Here is an 8,893-nt window from a genome sequence, read left to right as displayed (position 1 = left end):
TTGTGTCTGGAGAACCCCACTCTCCAGTCTAACATCGATAACCCGGCATCGCTTTTCAAAAGTGTGGTAAAACATACATAATGCAAAACGTACCATTTTAACAATTTTTAAGTATACGACTAAGTGGCATTAGATATATTCATAATATTATGCAACCATCACCATTATCCATTTTCAGAACTTGTTCTTTATCCCAAACAGAAACTCTGTACTCCGTAAAAAATAACTCTGCTCTCCCCATTCAGGCTCTGGAGGCCTCTTATCTACTTTCTATCTCGATGAACTTGCCTATGTTAGGTATCTCATATAGTATTCGTCCTTTTACTTTTGGCTCATTTCACCCAGCATAATGTTTTTAGGTGTCATCCAGGCTGCAGCATATAGAATTTCCTTCTTTGTTAAGGCTGAATAATATTCTGTTGCATGTGTACACCACATTTTGTTTACCCACTTATCTGTTGATGGACATTTGGGTTGTTTCCACTTTTTGCCCTTAGTGAACGATGCTGCTGTGGACACTGGTGTGCAAGTATGTGCTTGAGCTTGAGTCCCTGCTTTCAGCTCTTCTGGGTCTATACCCACAGGTGACTTGCTGGGTCACATGGCAGTTCTTTGTCTAACTTCTGGAGGAACCACCACATGGTTTCGACATACCTGCATCTTTTGTTCTCACTTTTCTTTTCTGGCACCTGTTCTCCAGGTAGGCTGGTTCCAAGCACATTCCCCAGGGGTTAACCCATCCTGTGTCTTCCCTCAAGCTGAACACACAGCGCTTCTCTTTCCCACCATCATCCAGTCACGCCCTTCAGTATCAAAACAAGCTCTTTCTCCAACGATAGTAAACACCAGCATCTACAATCTGAAAGCGAATGATAAGAACGTGCCTTAAGTCTTCATTTTTCTCTCAAAAAAGCACACACTGCCACATTCTAAAAACCTTCTTTTCCTGTCACTCCTTGTTTCTTTTACAAGAATGGCAATGGCTCCCTAAGAATCTCCCCTTCTTTACTCCTCAGAGTCCAATTCCTCCAACACTTGGGCTTGCTGTTTCTCTCTTCCTTGCACATCACCTGAACCCTTCTTTCTATAGACCGACTGGCCCAGTCAGGTTTTTAAAGTGTGAGCCACATTTTCCCATTACCTGGAAAGCACTTTTGTGTATTATTTCTGTATACATCTTTTTATGGTTTATAAGTTTTTTATCTTAGTCATTTTTGTATTCTTACACAGGCTGTGTCACTTTGGGCTCACTTAGCAACATAGAAATCAACTCAACTGGCTTAAACAAAAACTAGAATATCGGGCCGCATAACTGAAGAGTCCAGGGGTTGGGCTAGCTTCTCCTTGTTCCTACACTTACCTTTGCTCTCCTCTATATGAATAGGTTGATTCTCAGGCTCTTGCTGGGTTCAGATGCCTGCACGGAGATGCTAGCTCCAGTGCCCCAGGCTCTTGGCGGGAGAGAGAGCTTGCTGCCCAGCCAGCTCCAGCAGAACCCTTTGAGTTTCACCGGCTTTGACTAGGTCATGTTCCCATTTCTGAACCAATTAGTCCTTTTTCTTTTTAATGGTTTGTTTTATTCTCATTTAAGAAGGAGGGGGAGAGAGAAAGAGAGATTGATGTGTGAAAGAAACATTGATTGTTTGTCTCCGTACATGCTCTAACTGGGAATTGAACCCACGGTTTGAACCGGCAAACTTTCAGTTTACAGGGCGATACTCCAACCAACTGAGCCCCAGTGGCCAGAGCTAAACCAATCACTCTTGACAAAGAACTCATATGCTGTCTTTGATTGGCAATTCTTGGATCACATGTCACCAACTAAAGTCTAGCAAAACCACAACAGCTGAGCAGGGGGTAGGTGGGGTGGACCCACCAGCAAAAATTGAAGCCATATAAAAAATAGGGTGAATGGGTGCTGGAAGCCAAGAAACAGCCAGTACCTTCCACAAAGGGGGTGCTAAGTAAATTTTTAGCAAATAGAATTGAATTAGTATTCTCTTTAGTGGTCAAAGAATGTACAAGGTTTACTGCTCATCAAATGATAGTTGAAAAGGGGGAGGAAGCTTACATTTGTTGAGCAACTACTGGTACTAGGTGCTGAGCTAAGAGATTCATATAGATTGTCATTTATTTAATCCAAGAAAAATCTGTGATACAGTTGTCATCGTGCTCATTTTACAGGTGAGGAAACTAAGAGTAAAGAGGTTACATAATCTTGCGAGCTTGTGCAGAGCTGAGATTCTAGTCCAGGTCTGTGTGACCCAGTGTCCAGCGCTCTTGTCCAGTAGTTCATGGCCCTGCATTCTGGACTGCTGTTTATCTCTATTCAGAGATCGCTGGGGCTGGAGATTCTCTAGTCTTTCCCTATAGACTATTGTTCCGTGTATAAATCCTAGAAGTGTATAGGAGGGTTAAAAAACTCCTTATTTTTTCATTGTTTTAAGTGGATTGCGTTTCACCCTCTCTGCCTTTTATAGAAAGTGGAAAATCACAGAGCACTGGAAGACAACCTTCATGGATCAGATGGTAGTAATTAAATAGCCACTTAATCTTTTCTTCCTTTCTGAAAAAGGGTTTGATCCCTTTAACCTTTCCTTGGAGAGCCTATTTTAAAATCCTTTGACATAGGATGCATTTTTGCTGAAGCTGTGGACCTTACTTCTCCGCCAGAACACAACTTGAGGCAGCTCTCAGACTCAACGTTTCCCGACCTCCAGAAAAAAACACTCAGCTGTGCTGACATCTGCATTTCCCTCGTGGGAACCTTTGGTAGCTGCCAGACCGGCTCTGCCAATGTGACCCACCCTCTACACACACACACCACGACAACACACATACCAAGAACACACACACCGACCACAGTCAGCACAAACATACACAATAACACACACAAACGCACATCAACATTCCAGGGCTATGTTGAAGCCAAGCAAGGTTTTGCTTTTCAGTGGCAGCTGATGGAATCACCTTCTCCAAACACCTGGGATCTCTCCTCCTGTCTACAGCAGGTTCATGTCATTCTGGCTTTGAAATCCTGGCAATCTAATCACTTTATTTCTTCACTCCCACAGATAAGAGAAGAATGTGATTTGCTGTTTTCAAATTTCAGGAATTGAAGTGAAAATGAGATTTGTTTTCCTGACTTTGTCTTTCTGTGGTCTGGACCATGGAACAATCGGGGTTCAGGTTTAATTGGCCTGTGACCACTGGCCCTGAGGTAAGCTCTTCCAGCTTTCTTCAAACATATCAAAGAATTTTAACAGAAGGGGAAGAAAAAAGAGAAAGCTCTGGATACTGGGTAATGGATGATTTTTTGTGTGAGCTTTCCTACAGTTGCCAGAATTTCTGCAACAAACATAACTTCACTTGGAAATCAGGAAAAATATCAATAAATGTTCAATTTAATTCAAAAATAGTTAAAAAATAAAATGATGGCCAAATCTTTATCAAGCAGATATAAATAAAAAGAAAAGTTGAGTTGCAGTAGTACTTAGACAAAGCAGAAATCATTATAAAGCAATCTTTAGGATAAATGACTCATTTCGGCATTTTATGTTGATAAAAGGTACAATGCAGAATGAAAATATTACAGCGTAAGAGTCATATGAAGAAACATAGCATTAAATATAAAAAACAAAACTTGACAGGAAATCAACAGAAAAAAATTTTCATTAGGATATCTAGACACCAGACTTTGACAATCAAAAAAAAAAGTCACCAAAGTTTGAAATACTATAATCACTAAAGTTGATTTATAGGCAAATATTAAATTTTGTTTCTTAACAACAAATAAGTTTTCTTAAAAGAATTATTTGGAACCCCAAGCAAAACAAACAATACCTAAGGCAACAAAGAAAACTTTGATCTAAAATGCAAAAAATTTGGAAAAAACTCACACAAGTTTATATAAGAATAAAAAGTTAAACCCCTCAGTCACTTAGAAAATTTTAAAATTCTTTATTATTTTATAGAAATTAAATCAAAACTACAATTACAAGCTATTTAGAAAGTAATTAAAATCATAATATTATATACAAGCATTCACGGAATATGGCCAGATCAGTATGATACAGCATGTGGAAGGCCTCATACACTCTCATTATTAAATCAGAAATAATGAAAATAAACTAATCATATGACTAAAAAAATAGAATTAGGAGAATAAAATAAATCCAAACAAGCAGAAATACATAAAGAAGGTAAATATAGCAATTTATGAAACAGAAAATAAGGTATAATTGATTAATTTGTGTTTTTATTTTTTCTTTATTTTTTAATTCAAATCTTTTCTTGTTTGTGCTGCTACAGTGGTCCCAGTTGGTTCCCCTTTGCCCTCTCCACCCAGCCCGCTCCCACCCACTTCTCACAGTCAGTCCCACACCCTTGTCCACGTGCATGGGCCTTTCGTACATGCTCTTGACTGACCCCTTCACACTTTTTCAGTCAGTTCCCATTTCCTCCCTCCTCTCTTACAGCTGTCAGTCTGTTCCATGTTTCTAAGCCTCTGGTTCTGTTTTGCTGATTAGTTTATTTTGTTCCTTAGATTCTACTTATAAGTAAGATCATATGGTATTTATCTTTCACTGACTGGCTTATTTCACTTAGCATAATAGCTTCCAGTTCCATCCATGCCGTCACAAAAGTTAAGAATCCCTTCTTTTGTTTACCACTGTGTAGTATTCCCTTGTGTAAACATACCATAGGTTTTTTTATCCACTCATCTACTGATGGGCACTTGGGTTGTTCCCAAATCTTGACTATTGTAATGTAATGTTGCTATAAATATAGGGGTGCATATATTCTTTAGAATTGGTGTTTTTGGGTTCTTAGAATGTAGTCCCATCTATGTAATCACTGGATCAAAGTGTATTTCCATTTCTAATTTTTTAAGGAAATTCTACACTATTTTCCATAGTGGCTGCAGCAGTTTGCATTCCCACAAACAGCACACTAGGGTTCCCTTTTCTCCTTCTCCTCACCAGCACTTGTTGCTTGTTGGTTTAATGATAGCCATTTTGGCAGGTGTGAAGTGATGTCTCCCTACTAGTGATGCTGAGCATTTTTTCATATGTCTGTGGACCGTTTGTATGTCCTCCTCTTCCTGATGTTGAGTTGAATAAGTTCTTTATATATTTTGGAGAAATTTAAGTGTTTTTAATATTTTAAAGGCTAACAAAATAGAAGTACTTCTCACTATTAAAATCCAGGAGAAGAGAAAATACAAACATATAATGTTAGAAATGAATATGAACATATTGTGAAAGAAAATATTGTATGTTGATCGTGTAAAAATAACTGATAAATGTATGAATTTCTGGAAGTTGATTAAATAAATTATACATATAAAAAACCAGTATGTTGAGAAGGAATTGACAAAGTTATTAAGTAACTCCTCTCAAAAACTGTCTAGGTCCAGGTGGCTGAGCAAAGAATTCTTTTGAAGTTTCAGAAAACATAATTTCTATGTTGTGTAAACCATTCAGGAAGATAAATAAAGTTTGAAATCTACCAAATTTTGTTTATCCATTCACCTGTTAGTGAACATTTAAAAAATAGTGGAACAGCAATTTCACCCCTCAAATCTACAAGGAAAATGAAACACACATCCACACAAGGACTGTATGCAAATGTCCGTAGTAGCATTATTCACAATACTCCCAAACTGAAAACAATTCTAATGCCCTTCAACTGCTGATGAGAGAAACAAAATGCAATGCATCCATACGAAAGAATTCATCAGTACAAATGAATTAAATATTAGATAAAAATGAATTAAATGCATGACATTATAACATGCTAAAACATGAATAAACCTCAAAAACATTGTGCTAAGTAAAAAGGTCAGACATTAAATGCTAAGTGTAAATCCATGTCTATGAAATGCCCAGAAGAGACACATTTATGGAGACATAAAAGGAAGTTTTCTTACCAATAATTGCCTGAGGATAGGAGTGGGATCGGGGATTGACTACAAGAGGGTTCCAGAAAATTTTGAGGAGTGATGGGGACTGTTCTGAAACTGGAATGTCCTAAAATTATTTAAAAATTGGTGATAGTTACAAAACTCTATAAATTTACTGAAAATCTCTGAGTTGTACCTTTATAATGAGATTTTATGGTATGTAAGTTGTATCTCAATAAAATTGTTAAAAATAGCTAGGTAGCAAACAAATAGAAAATAATAGCAATTATACTCAATTAACAGAGGTGAATATCTATCCAATTAATAAAATTTAAAAATTAGTGTGGTAAAGATTCAGTTTGAAGGGTACCATCATGCATAAATTGGGATATAAATTGGTACAATGTGTTTAGAAAACAAAGTGAAAACTGAATTTTCAAAATGTTAATAGGCTTGACTCATTAGTTCCATTTGAAGAATCTATCTCCCCCCAAATAAAGTTGTATTCTATAAAGGGGTGTGCATTACAGAATTCTTTATTATCTAAGTACCAGTTGGAACAACCTGAGTACCCAACATTAGGAAAATGGGTCCATAAATCACAATACACCAAACAATGAAATTCAGATATAAAAATCATATTTTACCAGGCTACTTAAGGACATAGAAGAATGTTCAAGAAATAGTATCAAATGAAAAAGGAAAGTAGGGCCTAAATTCTATACACACACTAATCCTAAATGGAAAAGGAGGTGTCTGTTTATGATCCGAAGGCCTAGGCCAAATGTTGACATTTATTTTCTGGATGGTATAGCTGTGGATAGTGTAATTATCTTCTCAATACTTTTTGTTTTGTTTTATCTAAATTCTTCTTCTTTTTTTTCTGTGTGGAATGGTTGACCTTGAGCCTGCAAGGTAGCACGCTGGCCCCAGATTTCTCCAAGTCCACACTTTTTTGCCTCCAACTCTTACATGTCTAAAGACAGGGAGGCACCAACATGTCTCTGTAAGATGGTTGTTTTACCTAAATTCTTTTAAAAATTTTTATTGTTATTATTTTAAATCATTTTTATTGCTGTTTAAATACAATTATGTCCATTTTCCCACCACCACTTTTCCCCGCCCCACAAATTACCTAAATTCTTGACAATGAGCAAGTACTATTGCTTTATCATTTGCAAATCAGAATTTCTTTTTTAAAAACTGTAAACATTGCCCTGGCTGGCATAGCTCAGTGGATTGAGCGTGGGCCTGCAAACCACACAATCGTGGTTCGATTCCCAGTCAGGGCACATGCCTGGGTTGCAGGCCAGTTCCCGGCAGGGGACTCACAAGTCAACCACACATTGATGTTTCTCTCCTTCTCTCCTTCCCTTCCTCTCTAAAGATAAATAAATAAAATCTTTAAAAAATAAAAAATAAAAATAAAAACTGTAAATATTATAAAAATAACAAAAATGAATGGGATGGAAATGAGTTGCATTGCTCCCTTTCTGTACCAAATACAGCTTTCAAATAGAAAGTACAAGGTCTATGTAACAGTCCTGACTAGTTGAGCTTCCTTTAGGCAATGGTGAACTCCCACTTTTTTCCTCTCATTTCAAGGAGTCTTAGAAGCAACTGAGTCAACTTGGTGTTTGGGGATTTAGGAGCAAGAAGCACTTTCTCACCTTTGAGTGAGGGGCCTTTCACTATGAGCGGTCTAGCTGCACAATGGTCCATAGCTGGCCTCCCGTCTTCAGTGGAAATATCCTGTTGTAAACAGCCAAAGGACCTCTTTCAAAACATCGCATATGTGGAAGACAAACTCTACAACTCAGTGACATCCAGGGTGGTTCCCAGGCCCATGACGTCCAGAAGCCCTGGGCTCTGAAACATAAAAATCTTCCTTTTGGATCCCTTTTCACTGGGAAAATTCAGTCTTTTGTATAAGTAATTCCAGCGTGTGAGCTGAGTTGGAGAGGCAGATAGGAATCAGAGGGGCAAATAGCACAGCCACAGGGAGGGAAATTAGGAGACAGCAGCTAACTGAGCAAAGTCCAAGGCGAGGCAGCCTCAGAGCTAATGAGTGGGGTACGCCAAACCATTCCTCTCTGAAGTCATGTTATTAGCTGTTCCACAAACATTTTCCAACCTAACTTTTTAAATAATTAAACAAATGAAAAAGAAACCAGGTTCTTGTGTAAAAGCTCCTAGGGCTTTGGTCTTTATTACTAATAAACTTACCTCAGCCCCCGCGACGACAGAGGGTGGGAGAAGCCAGCTCAGCTGGTAACAAGGTTTGCCTCCCTGATGAGTGTGCTCATTAGGGAAGCCACTCGGTTTGAAGACCCACTCCAGCCTATCTGATGGTGGGTTTTATTGAAATAATTTTATAAACAAGTCTTCAGACAAGGCTTAGTCCTGATGAATCCACCGAGCTCATTACCACCCTCAGGAAGAAATTTGAAGAGATAAAAATAAAAGTCTAGGATTAAAACAACACTTTCACCTTAGGCGAAACAGTCTCCCAGTGCTTCAGATTTCTCCAGCTATAAAACGAGGATAATGATATTCTCCTCTCCAGCTCGTCAGAGAGCTAATGCGAAGTTCTGGAGAGCGTTCTTGGCAGTTGGGAGGGAAGGTAACACATAAACCTGATTATTTTTAATAGCACAAAGAATATAACGGTGATAAGTAGATGTCTGATCTCTCCAAGACAGGGTAAAAACAATGTAAAGGAAGGCATACATATGGTGTGTGATAAATCAGCCAAATATCTGGAGATTCACCTGGTTTGAGTTAGAAAGCTGTTCTTCCTCCATATTTTCTTAGATATTAGAATTTGCCTTAGATTTTAGGCCAGTGACATTTCACCATAAAATCATTAAATTTATTGGTTGGGGCTGCTGCTACAGAACAAGAGTGACCTTGGAAAAACGTTTTTGCCAGAAAGCCCTTGGGTAGCCATCATGTATTCCCAGGCCGGGAACGATGCCAGAGCAGCCT

General features: G+C 38.2%; 1 non-coding gene across 1 annotated transcript; it reads right to left on the bottom strand.

Annotated features, from left to right (window-relative positions):
• Nucleotides 1–6,788: 6,788 nt before the first annotated feature.
• LOC119038692 (small nucleolar RNA SNORA38) lies at nt 6,789–6,920 on the bottom strand. The gene has a single exon (XR_005080461.2). It is a non-coding gene; the product is annotated as a small nucleolar RNA SNORA38 (small nucleolar RNA).
• Between the last annotated feature and the right edge of the window lie 1,973 nt (nt 6,921–8,893).

The sequence above is a fragment of the Artibeus jamaicensis genome, unplaced genomic scaffold, assembly GCF_021234435.1.
Source record: "Artibeus jamaicensis isolate MK-2021 breed Jamaican fruit bat unplaced genomic scaffold, CSHL_Jam_final contig_387, whole genome shotgun sequence".
In the NCBI taxonomy this organism is placed as follows: Eukaryota; Metazoa; Chordata; class Mammalia; order Chiroptera; family Phyllostomidae; genus Artibeus; species Artibeus jamaicensis.
Note: the sequence above shows the minus strand (reverse complement) of the source record. Positions and strands in the feature narration are given on the sequence as shown.